Source organism: Xenopus laevis, chromosome 6S (genome assembly GCF_017654675.1).
Source record: "Xenopus laevis strain J_2021 chromosome 6S, Xenopus_laevis_v10.1, whole genome shotgun sequence".
NCBI lineage: Eukaryota > Metazoa > Chordata > Amphibia > Anura > Pipidae > Xenopus > Xenopus laevis.
This window is the reverse complement of record NC_054382.1, coordinates 75,271,659-75,296,070: the sequence shown is the minus strand read 5'-3', so window position 1 is coordinate 75,296,070 and position 24,412 is coordinate 75,271,659. Positions and strand designations below refer to the sequence as shown.

Sequence of the window (24,412 nt, the reverse complement as noted above, 5' to 3'; positions counted from 1 at the left end):
ACCTATTGTTGATAGCATGAGAGTGCAAGTTTTACATTCATGCTCAGAGCTCAAAACTTCATCTTTATCCATTGGGGTGTATTAAAGGAATAGTAACACCAAAACATGGAAGTGTTTTAAAGCAATGAAAATTTAACATACTGTTGCGCTGCACTGGCACAACTGGTGTGTTTGCTTCACAAATTCTACAATAATTTATATAAACAAGCTGCTGTGGCCATGGTGAAAGCCATTCAAAGCTGAAGAAGTAGAAAAGGCCCAGGATACACAGCAGATAACAGATACGCTCTGTAGTTTATAATGGGATTCTTCAAAACGTTTTCTGTTATCTACTGTGTATCCTGTGCTTGAATGGCTGCCCCATGGATACACAGCAGCTTGTTCATAAATAATATACCCTAAAGGATAAAGATGTAGTTTTGAATTTGAGCTCAGGAGGTTAGTGTGTGAGAAAAGGAGGTTGTTACATGGACGATTACAGACGCCGAGGCCATGAAGCTAATTGAAGCACTTGGAAAATGTGCAGTTTAAACATAACTGATAAATATGCCACTGTGTGTTGTACCTTTGTCCTTCAAAAAAAAATAAAATAAAGCAAAGAGTATAGCATGGACTTTGAGCTTTAACAACCTACACAGAGACAGACTAGATAGGCCCTTCTGAGTCACAGGTTCTGGCCGAGTGCCTGAGCTGGTACAAATTAACATAGATTAGTTGCTAAGAACAACGAATAAATAACATGGTGGTTAAGCAAATTAATGGCGTATTTGATTTAAAAAACACACACATATCCTATAGGGCAGTTTCAAATCTGGCTTTTGTCACTGACTTTTTCTAAGGGGGGTTGAGAATTTTTTTCTGGGATTATCCATAAGCAAAGCAGACCTAGTAGCATTTTCAGTTAGCCTCTAGTTTCATTAGTATATGCTTCCTTTGCAATTATTATTGGAGAAAAGAAGGAGATGCACTCAAACAACTCAATGTGGTGTACCCAAAGTACCTCCAAATATTTATTTGTGCGGAGTACAAATTAAACGTTTCAGTACTATATGTACTAAATCACTGATGAAGGGGGCGTGAGGCCCCTGAAACGTTTGATTTGTACTCCGCACAAATAAATATTTGGAGGTACTTTGGGTACACCGCATCGAGTTGTTTGACTGCATCTCCTTCTTTCCTCCAATGTTGGTAAACGTTCATGCCGAGTCTCGTTACAACAGTAAGATAGCAGACAAAGAGTTCAGAAAATATTTCAACAAATCGTGAGTGTGTTGAACCCTAATCTAATTGACTCCTTTGCAATTATGACAGCCTGGGAAAGCTGGTAGCCATTTATTAGCAGGTACAATTCAGTTAGGGCACTGTAGCAGGGTAAAGCAGTTTATGTGGAGGCATAAGGGGAAGGCCAGACGTGGCGTTTTTACGCTATGTTTTTAAAAAAGCTCCACCAGGCGTAAATACGCATAAACTGCACTACCACTGAAACTAATGGAAAACGCACTATGGCAATTCACACAGGGTGCTTGCGAGCCAAAATCCACCACCGGACGCCTGTATTGACTATGGGATCTGCATGTCAGTACCAAATCAATAGACTCTATGGGATCTGCACGTTTGAAACCACACTTTGCGTAAATACGCAGCGTATTTTAAATATGGAGTCCAAATTCTCAATGAGAAGTGCATGTTGGGAAAAGAAACTTACGTGCTGAAAAACGCATGTTGACAGTCACATGTGGTTTTAGTGGCGTATTTACACCCAGCGTTTCTTTTTCAAAAAAGCAACGTAAAAACGTCACGTCTGGCCTTGCCCTAATACGTATGATGGGTGTAGGGTTGCCATCTGGCCTGCATTTTACTGGCCTGGCTGGTAATATTGATGATTGATCCCAATAGTATTAATAGGGTACAAAGATAACTATATATAGGAAGGCCATATTTTTTCCAGAGAATGTGACAACCCTAGATGAGTGCAGCAAGCTAGCTACAAAATAGTATATGCTACAAAAATATGCACTGCATAGCATAATTAATGTTGTAGTATTCAAGGCAAAGCCTTTACTAATCATACTTACTCTTTGCTGCCTTATCTGACCTAAGGTCTCTGAAGAAATGCGTTTTGTGTGCTCATCCCATCCTGATCCACTCTGGGAAGAGAATCCTCCACCTTTAGATCCTTTGCTCATTCGTGGCCCATGCATGGCTTTATAGAGGGCACGCATTTGATCCTGAAGTTGAACTAGTCTAGTAAAATAAACAAAATTAAAACTTATTAAAACATATAAAAACTTTCCTTATGGGTCTATTTTGAAGATATTTGCTTAATTAGCCTGCAGACAAATTAATAGAAATCTTTACAAATATGGAGCCCCATGGAGCCATTTGGCTGATAAGCCATAACAATGTGGATCATCACACAACCTTGTTTTATGTTTTGTGCAACCATGTTGTACAATCACGGTAGGGTGTGGGCATTCAAGATGCTCAATTGGAAGTACTATAAATCCAGTTTCAAATGATCAAACTCTACAGCCAAAGGAATATAGATACAAAGCAATTGTGTAGAATTTTTAAAAATACATATTACTGCAAATAAGGTGGATATAATAATTACATTGATTTTGAACAATGATTTTTGGAATATTTTTGTTACAAATCTCTCTCTAAACAGCCTTTCAAACCGCCTGTTATTAAATGTAAAGAATATTTTGCAAGGAATTTTGTTGAAATAATAAGAGGTGTAGATGGTGCATATTACTAAATGCACAGGAGCATCTTGACCTTCGCTGTCTTCCATAGAGATCAGTGGTGGTCCAAACTCTTCTGTCCACCAGTTACTGTTATTTATACTCAATGAGAAGCACCTTGGGTTAAGCATACAGAGTTGGGACAGGCATAACTTTTTTCAGTAATACCTAAACTAGGTAATTTTTTTGAGGCGAGGACTGCTTGTCACCTCTTAATGTGCTTCACATATTGCATTTTTCATTCAGTAGCATTGGCGGCAGTGACTAGCATCATTGTGCTAAATGGTATTGGAATTGAGTCATGAGTCTATTACAATATGACTAAAGAATCCAATGCTTCCTCCTTCCCCCCCCCCCCCCCGACACACCCACACAGGGATCCTCTTCTGGTTAAAAACAACCACTTGAGCATCAAATTCTTGGAATAATTTTTTTAGAGCAAATTAAAATTTATTTTATAATATGTGGCTGCTACTGTTACACTTCTAATTGATATATACACAACTGTAATTATACACAGCCCATTAAAGCTGCCAACTCAGTCCTTTGAGACCAAGTTGGAAACTTATTATGCTGTGTATAGGGCCCTTCTGACAAACTACTTAACAAATATCGGACCAAGAATTGCACAGATATATCAATTAGGCAGGTATGAAAATCCCATTGGACAAGGACCAAAGTGTATGTCCAATTTTACTAACAACATAAAAACTCAAAAGACAAACGTTATAAATAAATGATCAATGAGTGAGTATGTACTTTCTACTATACTGATCATAAGGCTGGCCCATAGCTCTCATTTCCCTAATCAAGCCATCAACTATTTCAGTCTGTTCATTGGCTGCTCCCAGACATTCATCCAGATCACGGTTCCGAATTGGCTGACTTCCATCTCCATATTTCAGTTCCTGCAAAAAAAAAACAAAAAAAGTCATACTAGATTCCACTAAAGAGTATTATAATAACCTAAATTACTGTTGCCCAACATCTATAGCTGATGTGTTGCTTCCTCAAGGCCTAGTTTGAACAAGTAACAAATAGCATTGGTATTTCCTATGATATTGTTCACACTTTTGCAGTTGTACCAGCTGCATAATAATATTTTCTTACCCATGGGGTTATGAACACTTATGGGAAAATGTAATAAAAGGGGGGAAGGGAAAAAATACTCGTAATGTGAAAAGTTAAGCCTTTGCGTGAACAAATTTTCCTTTGTGCACATTTAATATAGCATTTGCGAACCTGTAAACTGCATAGCGACCTCTTCCGACAGTGGAATAAATTTTGCAAATTTTATAGTTTGCACTAGTGTGCAGTGAATGTAAAAAAACTTCTTACTGAAAAAGTTGCTATGTTTGTTCCAGCACGTTACAACACCTTCAAGTACTTCTTAAAAGTGGGCAATGTACAATTAAAATTTGTAATGCAATAACAGTTTAAGAAACAATATTACATTGCGAAATGAGAATTTTTATTCTTATTTGTGCAAATTGTTTTGCTCTTTGCGACTTTTATTACATTCCCCCATTACTGCACACAAGATGAAGTGAATGGATGGAGACAGCCACAAGTACCAAACACTACACAAGGCAAATTTAACTATGATTTCCTTTAGGAGTAATTACATTTTTCTTCAAGCTACGTTAAATTCCCCAGTATTACATATTGTTTTCAAACATATGTAAATAATTTTTATTCTGAGAAGTATTTCTATTTAAATTCCTGGTATGCAGCCAAGCAGATAGATGGCTTCAATACAGCCACATGTAGAGCTGCTACTGAAAATGTTGCTGTAATTCTAGCTCCTGCCTAACAGCCTGATCAACTTTTGTTTTTAAGGCTGTAACCGGTTGAGATCATGTAAATAGGGAATGTGACACATGGGTAACAGATTTCTAGCAATGCACACATTTAAAAAATTGTATGGTATTGGATATACCTTCACAGTTTGTCATTTTGCAAATTATAGCCAGTTTCTACAAACCATAGTGTGTGTTACTGTTGTAATACAGTAACAGCATCCATGATATGATTGAAAAAAAAAAAAAGATCAAATGTACTCAAAAATAGTAATATCATATCACCTTCCCTAATAGACAATTTGCAATTACCATTCCTTAAGTCTCCTAAAAAAATATTTTAACAACAGGAATGATTTGCTGGCAATATGGCTTTATAATAGTTAAAATAGAGTTATTTGCTTAAAGGAACAGTAACACCAAAAAATTAAGTGTTTTAAAAGAATGACAATATAATGTAATATTGTCACGTACTAGTAAAACTGGTGTGTTTGCTTCAGAAACTACAATAGTTTACATAAACAAGCTGCTGCTTATCCAGGGGGCAGCCATTCAAAGCTGAAAAAGGTGAAAAGGCACAGGAGCAGATATCAGATAAGCTCTGTAGTATACAATGGGATTCTGCAGAAAATATCTGTTGTCAACTGTGTGTCATGTGCTTGAATAGCTACACAGCAACTTGTTTATATAAACGGTAGTAGGGTTTCTGAAGCAAACACACCAGCTTTACCAGTACAGGACAATACTACATTATATTGTCATTCCTTTAAAACTTTCACTTTTTGGTGTAACTGTTTCTTTAAAATTAAATTTAATTGCTGAACTAAATTCAAACCCTCATTTGTTATGCAAAGGCAAGATTGTAAAACAAATTAAGCAAAAACACAAAAACAACTTCATTAGGGGTTGGATTTCATTCAGCCAGGCACTAAGGTTTAATTGAACAATTCTGCAAAAAAAAAAAAAAAAATGCTTGGTTCAACTGAAACCCAAACCCTATCTGATATTCAGTGAATCCCTGGAACTGAATGTATATAGGGATTATTACACTCTTGCTAACAGGGTTGTATAATTATGTACTTAAAAGACTGGATGATTTGAAATCACTGATGCCTTTCAGTGCGTGCTTGCTCCCTATAATTTTCTAAATGTTATTGGTTGCTATGGTTGCTAGCAGATAACAGATAAGCTGTATAGGAAACAATGTGTTTTGTACAGGGGTCAAATAACATTCGTGGCTCTCTACAGGACTACAGAAATAAAACCTCTCAAATATAGAACTGGATACTTGTTGCTAAGAAATAGTTGAATTTGTAGATGCTCGGTCAACAGAAAAACTGTAAATGTAAAAAAAAAAAAAAAAAAGTTTTTGTTTCTAGGTGTTACTGGTCCTTTAACTTTAGAAAGATGTGGTATTTTCTGCATGACCACAAAACGGCAGACATATGGCATAAAAAGCTACATGAATGGTATTTAAAAGGTTTTAGAATGATGTAATCATTCATATTCTAAGACTACTTGCAACTGGTTTAAATTTATTTTGACTTATTTAGATTGTTGTTCAGTAGCTCTCTGGTATAGAATTTCAACAGCTATCTGGTTGCTAGGGTCAAGTTTATTCTAGCAACCAGGCAGGGGTTTAAATGAGAGACCCAGTGTGTAGGAGAGGGTGTGCATAGAAAGATAATAAAACAGAACAATAACAACAAAATTCTAGCTTCACAGAGAAATACTTTTTTTTTTTTTTGTTTTCAGGTATCATTTACCCCCATCTGACAGCTAGAAATAAAATATATATATAAAATAAAAAATGAAGACAAACTTAAAAATTTGCTTAGAAGAAGGCATTCTAGAACATACTAAAAGATAACTTAATGGTGAACAACCCCTTTAACTCAATTAAATATCATACTGATTCTGAACACACATGTATATTGCGCCTTTAAAAAAAATGACTACATTGTCACCACTTATTTATGAATAAAAATGTCAGTTGAAGTAAATACATTACTTACATGCTGTACAATTAGTTCTGCTTGCCCCAAGTTTGCAGATATATTCTGAAACATATCATTAACTGTGTTAGGGCGCCTTGCCATGGTCCCACCTTGTCTGTAAAATAGAAAAAAGATTAAATAAGTTGCTTGTTGTATCCAGTACTGTAATTGCTACAAAGAATATAAATGCGACACGAGAATCAAATTGCGTTTAGTGCCTTTTAAAAGGAGAACTAAAAAAACTCAAGAGGTAGGCTACAAATATTGAACATTATTTTTGGGATTTCTGCACAAGGCCAAGACAACCACAACCCTTTAGCGGGGAAGATCTGTGTCTCTGAACATGTCCCAGTAGCTCCCCATCTTCTTTTGTGTCAAGTCACTGCACATGCTCTGTGATGCTGTCACTTACTGAGCTTAGGGGCCACATGTATAGTACACATAGAATAGAAATGTCACAATCTAGGGCTGATTAGTACTTTTAATACAGATAATTATTACATGGCAACACAGAAAACAGTGTATCTAGTGTCAAAATGTAATAATCAGCCCTGTAACATCATCTTATATTACAGGTCAACCTCATTTTCTGATTGATAATTTGCGACGACCCCTAAACTTAGCTTCTCAACAGCCGCTTAGAGCTCACTGAGCATATGAGTGTCGCAGACACTTTCCAAGATGGTGACCCCCTGTGACAAGTGTGAAGTCCTGGATCATTGCTGCTATTGATAAGCTGAATGAAACTTTAGGCTGGTGCAAAAAGTTCCATAAGTGCTAGTGATGAGTGTTCTCAACTTTCTGCCAAAAACCCTTTTATTTTAATTGTTTCAGAAATGCAGAGCCGGGCCATGCTGGGCAGGCGCCCTAGGCAGGCCCGGCAGTCGCAGCGCCTATTAAGTGTGCGCGCATACGCAAATTTGCGCTCACGTGCGCGACTTTGCGCTCGCGTGCGCATGCGCGAATTTGCGCATGCGCATAAGCGCATAAATCGCGAACAGTACGTAGAGTCGGCCAGAGAAGGGAACCGGACTGGGGGTAGGCGACAGAGGAGGTACGTGCCTACTCTGCCTACCCCTAGTTCCGGCCCTGCAGAAATGTTATATATTTTTCTGCTGTCAGTGCAGGAAATTAAAGACAAACTGAAGACTTTTTAATAAAAAGCCATGTAGCATAGAAAAGTGTTGTAGATTTTGGTAAACTGCCTTTTACAAAGCACAGTTTTGTATTTTAAATTGAAAGTTGTGGCTAAGCAACACCTAAAAATGTACAAGTTCAAATCACTGCCTGAGAAGGCTATTAGAACATGACAATACAAATTTCTAAATCTAACATAGGACATAATACCTGTATCCTAAACTATAGTACACAATAGGAAAGCATCGTGTTACTGCTGGGATTTTGTTCCTGTACTGTACTAAAAGTATTTGTCAGCATTCATTTTCATAAGCCTCCTAAGAGTTTATTATTCGAAAACAGTAGATGCCATTATTACATATAGTATCATGTCATGACGAGCCAACGCTGGTATAAAATGGGTGGAGAAGGGCAGTCTACTTGGAGCACTGTTCAGACTTGCAGGAAAGCTTTCTCTGTGTAATACCCTGTAATAAAGGTGGGGTTATGCTGAATCATCAGAAATGCACACTTGGGAATACAATTATGATCATCATATAGCAACACTTGCATGATCTCAATGCTTTCGCAGTATAAGAAATTACCAGTTTAGAATTTAAATTCACCTTTAAATTATTTTTTAGTATGATATAGAGACTGATATTCTGAGACAATTTGCAATTGTTTTTATGTTTTTTATTATTTGTGATTTTTGAGCTATTTAGTTTTTCATTCAGCATCTATCTGGTTTGCAATTTCAGCAAACTGGTTGCTAGGGTCCAAATTACCCTATGAACCATGCACTGATTTGAACAAGAGACTGGAATATGAATAGGAGAGGACATGAATAGAAATATGAGTAAATAAAAACTACCAATAACAATAAAGGTGTAGCATTGCAGAGCATTTGTTTTTAGATGGGTCAGTGACCCCCGATTTGAAAGCTAGAAAGAGTCCGAAGAAAAAAGCAAATCATTTAAAAACAATAAAAACGAAGGCCAATTGAAAAGTTGCTTGGAATAAGACATTCTATAACAAACTAAAAGTTAACTTAAAGGTGAACTACCCCTTAAAAGTCTTTTTATGTTTTGAGCTAAATAAGGTAAACAAGAAAATTGACCGAACATAGAGCAAATTTATGTTTGGTCATTGCGAGGCAGATAATTCAACCCCCTCCTTCACCCTTTGTTATGATTGTTCTAAAAATGTGTCCACTGGGCAGAAAGATTAATACTGCACTAGTGATCTATTTACCATGTGAAAATAAAGTAAATAAAATGATTTTTCTTCAAAACGATTTTGTACAAAAATTAAGCAACACCTAGGGGCAGGTTTACTAAAGGGCAATTTAGTAAATTAGTAAAGTGCCCGAAAGTGGTAACGCTGGCATTATCACTTTTGGGCACTTTGCTAATTTACTAACGGGCGCAGGCGTAATTTTGCTAGCGAAAGAGACAGACGCTATAATTCACACTCTATCGCCAGGCGAATTTTCGCTCTGGCGAATGGATGTTACTCCTCCAATTCACTAAGATGCAGATTTTACTGAATGTTACCTTTCGCCAGACTTGCCTTCGCCAGTTCAGACCTGGCGAAGTGCATTGGAGTGGATAGATCTTCCTCAATCTTGTTACTTTTATCATATTTTTTAGCGGAAAAAGTCCCAAAAAAACTCTGGCGTCTTTTCCTTTTTCCAGTGATAGCCTGCAAAAGTTCTTAAATTTTTTTGGGGTAACCGGGTTCCCCCATACGTTTTCGAACATATGAAACATTAACTATACAGTGGACTCATGTGTAGGGCATTATAACAACTCTATTTTATTTATTAAGGTTCCCTGGACTTGTGTAATGTAATGTATTTGCTGCAACATATATATCCATTCAACGTTATAATTTACCGTCGTATGCAAATTAGCCTGAGCGAAGACCTTTAATGAAGTTGTACTAGGCATAATTGAACACTAGCGAATCTTCGCTTTGATTGCCAAAGTAACGCTAGCAAAAATTCGCTAGTGTTCGCCGACCCTGGACACAAATACGCATTTTAGTAAATTAGCGTTGTCTGACCGCATTTTCACCTGGCGAATTTTCTCCGATTAGTAAATTTACCCCCTAGTCTTAAGGCAAATCCAGGTATGAGAACCACACAGAGAAATGCATTACAAAGCATGTATTCATAATGCTCCATATCCCTGCAGGAACTAAATTCCTGCTTACATCAATAACCTGTGTGATTCAACATTCCTTTATGAAGGCCATTCAACATTCCTTTATATTAGTACAGTTTCCAATGCCAACATGGAGCTGGGGAATGGAAAATGATAAAGAGGGATGCACTGATAGAGAATAATTTGTAAGGCAGTTATTGGGCAATACAAAGGGTGTGGATAATACGCAGCATTAGCACAAAAATTGATTGGCTGAACTATTTGGGTTCTTGTTTGCATATGTACAATCTGCATAGGGCTTTAAATTATGATATAGTACCAGGACCCTCAGTGCAAAGAATCTGCTGCTTTACATCCCTCCAGCACCTCTGTGACTCGTGACTCTCAGCTATATGGAAAAGTGATTTGTTCCATTCATATTGCAGTTTGTAACAATGCTTTCTTTGATACTGAAGCTCAGAATAATTATTATTATATTGCTGTTGCTGACAGTTCTGAGGCGTTCATCCTTTGTCTAAACAAAGCCCCACCCAGTCTGTAGTGTTTAGTAGAACTTCACGTAATACTGCACTTACTCATCATGCAGTTGGGAAAAAAAAGTACAGGTATGGGACCTGTTATCTAGAATGCTCGGGACCTGGGGTTTTCCGGATAATGGATATTTCCGTAATTTGGGTCTTCATGCCTTAATTCTACTAGAAATTAATTTAAACATTAAATAAACCCAATAGGCTGGTTTTGCTTCCAATAAGGATGAATTATATCTTAGTTGGGATAAAGTACAAGCTACTGTTTTATTATTACAGAGAAAAAGGATTTTGGATTATTAGGATAAAATGGAGTCTATGGGAGACAGCCATTCAGTAATTCGGGGGTTTCTGGATATCGGTTTTCCGGAAAAGGGATCCTATACCTGTATAAGGCATTTCTAAATAAAATGCCATGCTTTATATAAAAAAAATGTAGGGACATTTTACTTATATGTATAGATATCTATATGCAGCAGATGGTGAAATGCCATTTTGTGCTGCCGCTGAACTCGAACACCCCACTAAACCCCATCCCAGTAATGAATGCAATACAGTTTAGTGAGGGTTTAATCGTTCAGTAGAAACTAGTCTCCATACACTACAATTCAGTAGTAACAGAAAATGAATGAATCAGACCTGGTTGGTTTTATGTTTATTTTATTGACAGAATAGCATAGTAACAGCATAGTATCTCTGCTGCCATGCACATACTATGTAGTTTCAATAGGGCTATTGCCACACAAGGCAGTGGGGCAAATTCACTAAAGGGCGAATTTTCGCTAGCAAGCGAACCACCACACTTCACGCCACTTCGCCAGGCATAAACTCGTTACCACTATGCTAATTCAAAAAATGCAAAGTTGCATCTGGGCGGCCAAACGCTGGTGAAGTTTCACTAGTGTTAATTAGTCAGCGTGACAATTTATCTTTTGCTAGCTTTCAATTCTGCCTAGCGAAAATTTGTAAGTACTCTTACGCTTAGGTCAATTTGAATAGGGTGGGTACATATAGGTCGTATAAATATCTCTATTAGTGATGTTGGTTAAAATGCTTGACGTTGCTACTCATTATTACAAATTTCCAAGGAAGCAAAATAAAGACTAAAGACAGTCCTCTAATGTCCTAGACATGAGCCCACCTTAAAACAAATGTGGCATGCCCCTCAAATGGTTAAAAAAATCTTTAATATTAGGACTTTTGAAGGCAATCCTGCGTTAAAAAAAATGAAAAGACGCCAGCGTTTTTTACAACTTTTATGACTTTCCGGCATACAGGATATGATGTCACTGACATAAGATTGCTGAAGATGTAGCTTCGTTTTATCAGTTCATCTGGTCTGAGGTGGCGAAGGCAACTCTGGCAAAAAATGTAATGTTTGCTAAAATTCGCACTTTAGTGATTTGCGAAATAACAATAGTTGACCTGAGAGAAAATTCGCCTGATGATAGGGTGCGGAACTGCGCTAGCGACAGTCCCTTTCGCTAGCGAATTGATGCAGATGAGATTTCTGGTGAATTACCGCTAGTAATTCCCTAGTAATCGCCCTTTAGTAATTCTGCCCCAGTGTCTCTGTCTGCATATAAACATAAGCAGAGAAATAGTCCATGTGCTGATTATCAGCCTGTGTGCAGACACATGGAGCAGGTTTTGGTGTGAAAATTTCTCCGCTAGAAATATTACACCAAAATATCTCTTTGTGTTACTGCACACTGGCCAACGCCGGTCCTGTTAATCCAGATGGGAGCAAATGGGCCGTTTCTTTGCTTACATTTACACACAAGTGGAGAACCAGCCCCAGGTGGCATTAGCCTAAGGCTGTAGGTCCAATATTTGCATATCAGATAACAGAAAAGCTGTTTAAAAACAATAGTTTTTTAGTTTAGAGACAAACATGGGTCGAATGTGTGGCTCTAAACAATAGTGATGGGCGAATTTGCGCCGTTTCGCTTCGCCGAAAAATTCGCGAATTTCGCGCGAAATTCGCGAAACGGCGAAAAATTCGCGAAACGGCGCCGGCGTCTCGTTTTTGCCGCCGGCGCCCGTTTTTGACGCCGGCGTCTTTTTTCGAAAAACATTTTTTTGACGCCGGCGAATTTTTACCGCGAATTTTCGCGGGCGTTTCGCGAATTTATTCGCTCGGCGCGAATCGCGCAAATTCGCCGCGAATTCGCGCATGGCGAATAAATTCGCCCATCACTACTAAACAAGAGAAAACCTTTTTTTCATATAAAATAGGATTTTCTGCAGGAAAAAACAGATCAAAACAACAAGAAAAAAAATTCTGCAAAATTTAGATAATGAGACTATATAGGGAGTGGAACCTTCTGATCCTATTTTTACTCAATAACCCTTGTTTGTTAAATTATTGCAAGATCACTGTTTGTTATAAATTAATGTAAAGCACTGTTTAACTTTCTGATGTTATATAAATAAATGAGGATAATAATAATAATAATAATAATAATAATAATAATAATAATAATAATAATAATAAGATATGTTCACAGTTCTTCAAAAAATGAGAAAAAGATAGTAAGAGCCCCCGCACTCTCAAATAAATTAAATTAGTTATCTAAATTATATAGTGAACCGATCAATTGATAATTATAAAGTGCTTGTGCTAATAAAGAGGACTTGCTTGGTTAATTAAAACCTTCTAATAGGTTTAAATAGATATTAAACAATTAATAAAACAACAAGTTCAGAGAAGCATAGAGTTGCTTTTTCTGTGTATTAAAAATAGCCAGTGCCAACTTGTTAGTTTATATACTGAATCTGTAAGCGATAGATTCAAAATTCCAATAAGTTATAAAGTGCAAGTGCTCAAATGTTTACAGTCGCCGACTGGGTGTGGTTCAAAATAAATAATTTATGCAAGTGCATTATAAAATCACAAGGTAATTCATTAGCAAAATTAGTTTAAGGAAAAAGGAACCAGGACCGACATTCAAGGAAAATTAAGTAGGAAAAGGAAGCTAGTGTAGAGGTGTTGAAGTCCCAAAGAAACTGCTGCCTATTATTTTCTCAGACCTGGGACCCAACACGGGGAGAAAGTAGTACACTGAGGACTGTGGTCTCGTATATTACATAACCTCTCTCTTAAAAGAGCTAAAATAACCAAAAAAAAAACACAAATCTACCAGTGCCATATAAATAACAGAGAATGAAGGAATTGAATAGGGTTCCCTGGACCAGCCTATGAGTATTCAAATTCGGTTAAAAGGATTTTTTTAAAAAAAGGTTTTTTCCAAGGTGATCAAAATAGGATCTGAACAACAATTAAATAAAAATATTGTGAAGAGAGACTCTGCCAACGCGTTTCGCTAAAAAGTTTTATCAAGGCAAAAAAAGTTCACAGTTCTTGTCAATGTATAATTTGCTAGAATCTGCCTCCACTATACAGGGGGGCTGGCAGAAAGTCTCACATTTGGCTTAAATAATGCGATTAACTGTTTTTTCTTGCATTCAAATACAACAATTACCATAGTGTATACAAATTCACATGGCCACACACCCCCAAAAAAACAGGTACAGTAACTGACATGACTTTGCATGACTTTTTGGCCACCAATGCACTTAAAGGAGAACTAACAAAGGCTAGAAATGTTGTACATTATGTTTTGGGCTTCTGTACCAGCCCAAGGCAACCACAGCCTTTTAGCAGTAAAGATCTTAGTATCTGAAGATCCCCAGTAGCTCCCCAGCACATGCACTGTGCTGATGTCACTTACTGAAGTTAGGGACCGACTCAAAATATACAGTACACATAGAATATAAATGTCACACTATAAGGCTGATTAGTAATTAATACATATAACAACTACTTGGCAGCACATAAACCAGTGCAACTAGCATCAGAATTTAATAATCAGCCTTGAAGGTTGAAGCATCAGCTTATATTACAGGCCAACCTCATTTTCTGCCTGATAATTTGTGACAACCCCTAAGCTTTTCAACAGCTGCTCAGAGCCCACTGAGCATGCGAGTGTCGCAGACACTTTCCAAGATGGTGACCCCCCGTGGTAAGTTTGAAGTTCTGGATCATTGCCGCTATTGATAAGCTGAAACTTTAGGCTGGTGCAATAAATTCATTATATAAACTATAAAGGATATATTCATTTTTAGGGTTTACTTCTCCTTTAAACGCATGACTAAAAGAACCGCTGTTCTTTAATACATTGCTAGGTATAAATAATCAGGTGTTTTCTCTTCACTTTTTGCCTGAATACATTAGGGGAAAGAAATCCCTGAGATAATGCCCTGTCCTGATTCTATTATTAGATACTTGCCAATGTAGCAAGCAATTTTTCAGACAATGCCTAATCTGCCACTTTCTGTGACCACCTAAAGATTCCTATACATGAAATTTTTCCTTTTTCATTATCTTTCAGTCACAACAGCACATTTTAGGATCTCACAAATTCAGATAAATCAGTCAAACCCATTGGCATGAAATATCTATTTGTGTCAATCGTACGCACATCTATAGATGCCTACTACCGCAGATGTCCAAAAAACAATAAATTATCAGTCATGTCATGTCGCTTTCATGTAACCATCAGGAAAAATGGAAATAACAACTACAGTATAGGTATAACATACATAAATCTACCTTATCAGAAGTAAACCTGCGCTTAATATCAAAGTACAACTGATCACTCACAGCAGTACTCAAATTCTTTTCATTTATATTTAAACTATAGAAATGCCCTATATTTAAAAAAAGTAGCATGCAGCAGAAAGTCTGTGCTACCACAACAATAAAACTTAACAAGCTATAATTATAAACACAGTAAGCTACCTGCATTAAGAGCGATTGTATGAGGAAATTAATTTTCCTCAGTGAGCATAACAGTCAGCCCATTTGATGTGAAAGTGTCTTTGATTGGTTTACATTTAAAAAATGTTATACTAATATTACTAAGCCTAAACAAGTATGCACCAGAATTAGATTTAAATGCACCAATAACTTGAGTTCTCTCATTTATCTCTTTCTAAGGTCAGTTTTGTAATAGAAAAAAACTCATCAATACTTAGGGGGTTAAATCGGGACTTTTAAATCGGAAAAACAAAATTTAACATGGAAAAAAACTATAATTTTTCATTATGTATTTAACCACGATGGTGTTAAAAGTCTGAATAAAAAAGTACTCCAACTCAGACCTGCCAACTTCATGTAGAAGTCAATGGCAGATGTCCTGTTGATATCCTGATCTGCACTGGTTTTCGTGCAATAATCAGATTTAGTGGTTTTTAGGCATCAAATCTGAAAAAGTCACCGTTTTCGGTGACAAATCTGAAAAAATTTTCAGAAAATTGTTAGAACTTTTCAGATTTTGATAAATAACCCCCTTAATTAATTTGATATTTCATGTGGATGGCCAAATATCACAGATTAATAGAGGACATAAGCCAATCCAAATGGAAATGATAGCAAGCTGCAATCCCTCTAGAATTGGTCATAGATGGCAAGATCAGCTCATTGACGAATGGTTTCTATTCCATTTGGTCATAAAAGCAGTTTGGATCATGGTTGGGGCCAGCAAAGACTTGGTCAAGAGATGACTACATCAATGTGCCAATAAGGTACATCAGCCAGATATTATACAGACAGGACCTTTAGAGGGGCTGACTGGTCTGGATGGGCCTGTGTATGGTCAGTTTTACTTATAGATCTGACGATTCATCATATAAAGAATAGGGTCTGAACAAGACAGGATTGTAGATTAACTCTTAGCTGATAGGATCATAATATGTCTAAACTAACTCCTCAAGTGTATTTTGCTAATCTACATGTCACTATATAAGAACATGATTACTGAAAATGAGCTGAAAATTTTTGTATTTCTGACAGTGTTATAATGAAGCAAACTTTAGTTTCTGCTTGATGATTTGTGACAACGCCTAAGCTTAACTTCTCAACAGCTGCTGAAAGCACACTGAGCATGTGCGTGTCACATACTTTATGGCTAAGGTTCCAGCTATATCTATAACAAAGCACTCAGACCACATGCTTGATAAAGAACTGAATTAAGGCCCGAAACGTTGTGTTTTCACTTTCAAAAGATACTGGAATGCTGCTGTTTTTCATTGTTCCAACCACATTCTGCCATACACCTGGAGATCCATTGTTTCCCCAAGTCAGGAAACAAGATGATCTCTACCTGATTTGGCCACCTGTGAACTGGGCCAAATCAGGCAGATAGGATCATGATGCTGGGTTATGGGACCACATCAGTGAAGCAATGCAGTCCTCATCGATCGGATTTTTAAATCTGCCCAGTAGATATGTGCTCCATTTTCAGACAGATATCACTTAGGCAGACAGTCTCAAGCACCCCATGCAGGGGCCATAAAATCCTGAATCCATAAGTTGCCACCTCTCTCTCTGCTAAATTGGTATCTTTTATTGGCGAGTGTATGGACAATCGGTTATAAAGTTAGTATGTCTATGTGCTGCTCAACATGTACGAGGACTGTTATTTTTAATATCACATTTTATAAAGGTACAGACTAAGTTAAATGATCATGTCAAGAAAAGAAAAAAATGACAAAAGCCTTGAGCAATCTAGGAGCCATAAAGATCCTCTGGAGTGCCACATATGGTCTGAAAGCTTTTCTTTGGGCATCCTGCTCTCTCTCTCTCATTCTCAATGATTTTAGTAACTTGTATTTCTAGAGTCAAACAGGGCAAGCTATTCCATGGAGGAATGTGACATGGTGAAGAATGCAAAAAGTTCACCTTTTGTCTCGAATCTCATTTAAGAAAATAATAAAGTTGTTGTGGAATGTGAAGCCTTACAAGAGTGACATCTTCCTCGTCTGTGGAGTTAACAGGCACACAGAACTGAAGAGGTTGTTTACATTAGAGAACAAACATTATGGTAAAAAGCCACTGGGGAACAAGCAGATAGAAAGTAAATTGATTTCTTCCTGTGGACTCTTATCTATAGATTAAATACTGCATTGGGAAAAGACCAGCTAACCTAAACGAAAGTATGCAAAAGAACACTCAGACTTACTGCCTAGCCCTACCCCTAAGCTATAATACTGAAACTTATGCTTTTTACTGTCCTTACAGTATAATCCTTTCAACAGATACAATGCATTGTTTTGCATTATTAAATAATACATTTTTGGCAGAGACAATGCTTGGTTTACCCAACTGGCAATGAAAGTTGAAGAGAGAATATTTGCAAGCACAAACTTAATTTGAATCCAATGTTAATGTATGTGCATTGCAGCCTGTATATACTGAAACCACACAATTCACAATATTCATATTTAATGAGACAAATTAGCTACATTCTATTCATGTGATTTTAATAAATAATTTTATTATTGAATGTGTTTGCTGTATTGAACATTATAATTGGATTTGAGTAAACAGGAGATATTTTCTATAGAATACATAAGACCCATGAATATCCTGTAAATTATACCTTTATAAAAGGTGCTTTGTTATATCAGTTGTAATTGAAACTTAGTGATATGAGCCACGTGACTCGCTAAATCTTGTTTATTATAATAAAAAAAATACCTATCTGGTAAAATATGACGATATTAGAAGTCACATTGGGGTTCCATGTCATAATATTTTTACAATAGGGAGTACATTAATCATATATATATATATATATATATAGGGAAAGTTGTGCTCACCACTATTTTCCCTTGTTTGTTATAGTTATACAGGAGCAGTGACCAGCTCCATGTTGTAGCTCCCACCCCTCCCAGCTATAGTCAGGTGATCCCACTGGTGTCTAATAAAAGGGCAGCAAAGTTTGGGAGTTTTACTTTGAAAGCAGCTAGTAAGTTGCAGGTAAAACTTAGTCCCTTTGTAAAATGTATAATTAAGCAATTGAATTCTTAATGAATCAGATGAAAATTAAGCGTAGGACTGGCCAGATATGGGATGACTTTGACGTAGTTGGCCATCTTAAATATATTGCAATATATGGACAAACAATCCCTGTTTTGATTAAAGGGTAAGGCATTTTTCAGTAGCAGTATGCACAAAATGTCTCTGTCTTAAATATATTGATAATGGGTTGAGTGCAGAGGACCTCTTGTAGTTGACTATATATATATATATATATATATATATATATATATATATATATATATATATATATATATATATATTTATATTGATATCTGGTTATTTATTTCATTTCTCCTGTATTGTATAGTTATAGCAGCTCCAAAAGTAAACATACATTATCATGTGAATCTTAGCTTTACTTGACGATATTAGACACTATAGTGCAACTTTAGTGGTTCACTTAGCATAGCACCAAGAATCTTTCATTAGCCCTAGCTGCACTAGACTGATAATTCTACTTGCTGACTGAATTCCATGGCTGCACTGCTATTGTTGTTATGTAAATGAATACAATTTAAGCAGTGAAGTCTGATAAATGTCTAGAACCTTGGCTTTTGCCGACATGAGTGATGACAATTAATTCTATATTACATTAAATAAGGCTATATGTAGCATGTGCTCACTCCACTGGTGTATTGTCACCAGTGGCCAAACACCTGGCCACCTCTGCTCTCGGCCGTTGGCTTGGGAGCATCTTAGGCTAAATCCACCTGTCACCAGCACAATGAGTTTCTATGCTATTGGAAATACACTGGTGGAGAAGACCTCTGTTAAACCATGAGCCTATGCCAACATACACACTGCCATTTCTAATAGTTTGTATATGGCCCTGCAATCAGACTGAAAAAGATTGCTGCAACTTTGATTCAGTCGTAAAATCACAAAAGGACTTGGACAAATCATTTCCATGAGACCAGCCAAATACTATTATACCCCTATTATACCCCAGAAAGTGTTAGTTTTTAACAATTCTTATCCCATTGTGTTACAAAAATATTGTGAACAGTCTGATTGTAGAATCACCAATGTGTTGTGGCTGCCTTGCAGTTCAGATTTTTAACTAGTGCAGAAGCTTTAACTAGCATGTTGTTTTCAAGCACACAAAATATCTGTTTTTTGTATAAACATGTTCCACTACACATGAACTAAAAAACTCTTCTCACTTTCCCACCAAATTACAAGCACAACTGTGAATCACAACAGTTGCCGGTCCAAGGCAAAGTGGGAGAGTTCCATTTTCTATCTTGTGCGAGAAAGAGCTGTGCCACTTCTTCCCCACACTACTGTGCCACTTCTCCCCCACACTACTTTATCTCTCTGATGGCAAGAGAAAAAAACTGTCTGCCCAGCAACTTCACACAGCAATGATCTCATACTGGGTGCACAGACATGATACTTCCAGCCTGTCATTGGGGGAAGGGAGGTCTCCTTGGTATGTTGCTGGGAACACATTATTGTTCGAAAAGCAACCAAAAAAACTCCCCTAACATCTTCTCCAGTGCAACAGATGCACAACACAGCCTCAGGGATTCTACACACAGACATGGGGTACTAAAGTCTAACCCTTAGGATCTAGGATGGATGCAGGGACTTGTACTTAAAGGCTGCAGGTTTCCTAAGGATCACTTAAAGAAGTGCTCACTAGAATAAAGGCATTTTTTCAAAGTTGTCCCCATTTGGCCATTTACAACAAACAGACAGAATGGGTGTGTTCCACTCAGTGGAGCAGCTCATTAACGTGCAAAGAGCTCTAGGGCAGGTACACAACACTATATTTCAAGTACAACCAGTACAAATCCAGACAAAAATCTAGCTAAACCAGGGAGACCTCTAAAAAATTGAGAAAAAAAAATGACTCAAAAACAGGGAAGAAAAATGTAAAAATAAAATAATTTGTAATACATTTAATAAATTCAGTCAATATAAAATTGACTGTTCCTAACTATACTTTGCCTTATAGTTTGTTTATAAAGTACAAACACATTTCACAATGCTGTACCAAACAGCTTGGGGGAAAATGGGAAAAAATTCCCCAAAACAGGTTAAACAAAACAAGCTACTATGTGTTAATTTAGCCAACAGAGCTGACCAAAGCCATCACTTCCACATCTCATTCACTTAATTGATCAGTAAAAGGCTCATGATGCTTTTGCCCATACTGTGTGTTTGTGTGTATAGTAGAGAATTTAGATCGAAATCTCCAAGAGGGTCAACACTGACGGACAATGTCTGTAAGGTGTAACAGCGCTACATAAATATGATGATGATCATATGCAGCAGTCAGTATACCAGTGAGTAAATAGTCCAACTCAGCATGCATCTGCAGTGTATATATATATATTTAATTGATAAATAGTTGCCAACTGTTCTCCATTTCTTTGTCTCTTGTTTTGACGCTGATAATATTTGTAAAACATCATCTACAAAGAAGAATTTCACTGATCTTTCTGGTTTATCAGATAGTTTAATTGCTAAACCTATTAATAAAAGGGGACACTGACCTTTCATAGCAGGGTTGCTACACTACAAATCCCAGCATTCTATAACATGTTAACAAGGGTTAGAGCATGCTGGGAGCTGTAGTCTAATAATATCAGGGCTGGGCTGTAGTGAAAGCAACACTGCTAACTCCCCACAGCTAACGACCCAGTTGATGCAAAAGGATTTTTAACATTTTAATCCGGCCTGCTCTGTGTACATTCAGCTACCTGTTAAAAATACCATATTATAAATATTTCTTATACCTCAGCACCAAAATCGCTCTATATCAGCCTTATATTTAACTGGAGCCTATAATTATAATCTCACTATGTTAGATAACAGTAACATGAATGATATAGTGATAAGCAGGATTCTCACTAGAGCATTCTCTTTATATATTCTCTTTATATGAAATGAAGTTTTTGGATAGTTTTGGGGTGCAAATGCAAAAGTTTTACGGAAGGTTTGCATTTGTAAATGTCAGTTGCATGAAGAGCACAAAGTTGCAATGACAAATGGCCCCTGGAAATTATTTTCAGATATTGGCAACTACGTGCAGATAAAGTTTCCACATGTTGCAGTGTAGGAGCAGGATTGCACTCTGCCATTACACTGTATGACACATAATTATAATAATATTGTTCCAGTGCCCCCCATTTCTTACCCATAGCTGTCTCCTGTGGTGTCACTGCTGTAGACCTGTGTTGTGTACATAGTCTGTATTCCTGGTCCTCCCACCATCTTGTGGTAGTTGTTCGTTTCATACCTCCCGCTAATATCCTGGCCCGACTCTGAACTTGTTAGTCTGCCTAGGGTATTGATCCGGGTGTGGGATCCCCCATTGATACTCATTTTGTTTTCCCGATCAAAGCCTTCTCAGCATCTGACAACAAAAATACAGACGATATCTGCTTGCAATAAGGAAGAGAGTGTGTGAGGAGGGGCAGTAGGTGTGGAAACAGCAGGTGAGGCAATCTGTTTCCAGGGCCTGTGCTCCCAGCTGAGAGGAAAAAAGTACAGCCAAAAAGTAATAGAAAAGTCAAAGTGGATCTACAAAAGGTTTAAAGGTTTCCCAGCCCACAGGGCACAGAACTCGCCTGCTCCTCTCTCAGCGACTCTGTGCCTCTGTGTGTAGGGTGAGTCTGAAGAGACAGACAGGGGGAGGAGTGGGAGGTGGCAGGTTTTATCCAGCCTTCTCTGTGTAAACCCAGAGGCACACCTTTGTTTCTCTCCCTCTCTTTCTTATTCAAGTTATTGTAAAAGCTGGTGGTGACACCCTGTGCTCCCTGCTCTCTGTCTGACGGCCCCACCCTCCACCTTGTAAATCTGGCAACTTGCAAAGACTGTGTGCAAGAGAAAAGAAAGCAATGTCAGCACAGTACAGAAACTTCTAAACCCAGTCTGTTCTACTGGGCGCTCCAATTGGGGCTTTGGTATTATCCTGTACTATTAATCATAGTAGCTTTGTAGCCTGGTTTGCTGAATAAGCAAGAGTGGTACAATCAATCCCAGTGCAGTTTTCTATGTGTATGTATCTAACTGGACAGGGCCCTCTTTACCCTGTGTATCAGTCATTGGCTGCTTTGTATGTAAATTTGTGTGTTTAGTGTAAACAGCCATTTGTTGTACAGTGCTATGGAATATGTTGGTCCTATATGAATATGCTTTAATAATAATATAACTAATGCCTGGTGTCTTTTTTGGTGTTTTTAGTCATTCTTAAAACCTTTTGTCATTAAAGGGCAGTACACCTTAAAACAAAAATTTAGTTAGATAGTGGTATTCTTGTCCTTGTATGGCTTTCCTCTAGGCAGGGCTGGAATTTGGGGTAGGGATAAGAGGCAAGTGCTTAGAGCACAAGGCTGGAGGGTAGGGTTGCCACCTTTTCCTGAAAAAAATACCGGCCTTCCTATATATTTATCTTTTTTCCCTATTAATAACATTGGGATCACCCATCATTTTTACTGGCCAGGCCGGTAAAATACCGGCCAGGTGGCAAATCTACTGAGGGGGTGCAAGGCAAGTACCGTTTTTGTCGCCTTTGCCTAGCCGGCCGCATGTCTCTCAATGGCTGCTGATATTCTGGTGCCCCCTCCCCCGCACTCAAATGGTGTGCGTAACCGTTCAAGCATGCGCGCCAGGTATGGGGAGGTGCAGCCTTCCAAGTTGTCTAGGATGCTCGACCAGCCTGGCCTGGCACTGCCTCTAATTTCTCTGTTATCCTGCAGCCAGGCCCAGACTTTGTATTCTAGCAAATGCCAGAGGGGCTGCTGTAAGATGTCATAGACAGTCCCTATTTAGTTTGCTGGTGGGGGCTGTGAAATATCAGGGCCTATTTTGAATCCGAGTCTGGGTATGCCTGTAACACTTCAAGGTTACTTGGCTCCTGATGAAAATGATTATACAGTGTGTGTGTGAGATCTGGTACCTAAGGGTGTAATGTAATAAAAGGTGCAACATTCTCTACTAGTCTAATCACCCAGAGCAACCAATCAGCAGATCTCAGTTACATGTCAGCTGTTTAAAAAACAAACATCTGATTAGCTTGTAAGTGACTAGACTTTTTATTAGTTATGATGGTTGTATTCTAATTTCCATTTTGTCATAGAATTCTTTAATTAATGTATAATCTTTCAGAATATGTATGTATGTGCTGTATAAATAAAGGGTTTGATATTTAATCAAACTGGGCGTTTCTGACTCCATATTGCCTTACATGTAACATAGTAAATACTGCCCCACAGTTCTTTGCTTTTGTACTGCATGCAACTGCTTTTTGGTACCTGAATATAACACCCACCCACCCCCTTTAAAATACTCTCTCTGCGACATTAAAAAAGAAATACATATTTTGTGAAAAAATTATTTTTGTATTCTCATATACATGCAGACTTGTGTGTTCATATGTTTCCAAGTTCTAATTCTAATAATACTCTGCAAATAGATTTTAGGTGTATTAAAGGTGAAGCTATAGCTAATTAGACTGGGTAATATGTTGGCTTAGGGTTAAAGTCACATTAGACATTTTCCCCTACTTGAAATGGGTTCCTGCTTGTGGTACAAAACATTTGAAACTACCGTTTTGTTGTCTTATTATCTTAGGAATGGATTGTGCAATTCAAGTTTTACCTTTTATTTTATTGTTCTGTCTGCAAATGGCTTAAATGAGTAGTTTGCCTCTAAGTTGTTATATTTTAGTATGCTATAGAATGATCAATTCTAAGTAACTTTTCAAATTGGTCTTCATTTGTTATTGATAGTTTTTGAATTATTTGCCTTCTTCGTCTGACTCTTTCCAGCTTTTAGAAGGGAGTTACTGATCCCAAACTATTGCTCTGTGAAGCTACAATTTTATGCTTTGTTATATTTTATTACTTCTCTTTCTATTCATGCCTCTTCTATTCAAATTCTAGTCTCTCATTCAAAAAGCAGCTGTACAATAAAGTTTGGGTACTGCATCTATTAATACATTTTTTCTGAAGTAATATGTGATGTAAGTCTATCATGTCTTGGAGACACAGCTTTTGCTTTGGTAGCTCAGTTTCATGCAGTACCTCCTCTCATCTGTGTATCCACGGTGTAAGTCTTTATATATGCTGCAATTTGAGGTAAAAATAAATCAGGGATGTGCAACTGGAGTCCTCCACCTGCAGGTAAACAGGTAGAGGGATATGCATTTGGAATCCTCA

At 37.4% G+C, this 24,412-nt stretch overlaps 1 long non-coding RNA gene across 3 annotated transcripts in view; it reads right to left on the bottom strand.

Moving 5' to 3' along the window:
- dsp.S overlaps positions 1-21,924 on the bottom strand; it is a 56,692-nt gene extending 34,768 nt beyond the window's left edge. Inside the window, exons 1-4 of one of the 3 annotated variants that reach the window (XR_005962256.1) lie at positions 21,388-21,924; positions 6,562-6,658; positions 3,507-3,655; positions 2,076-2,244 (exon numbers count right to left, since the gene is read on the bottom strand). This is a non-coding gene — a long non-coding RNA (desmoplakin S homeolog). The remainder of the gene's footprint in view (positions 1-2,075; positions 2,245-3,506; positions 3,656-6,561; positions 6,659-21,387) is intronic. The other 2 variants (XR_005962257.1, XR_005962258.1) reach the window with 2 other exon arrangements.
- Between the last annotated feature and the right edge of the window lie 2,488 nt (positions 21,925-24,412).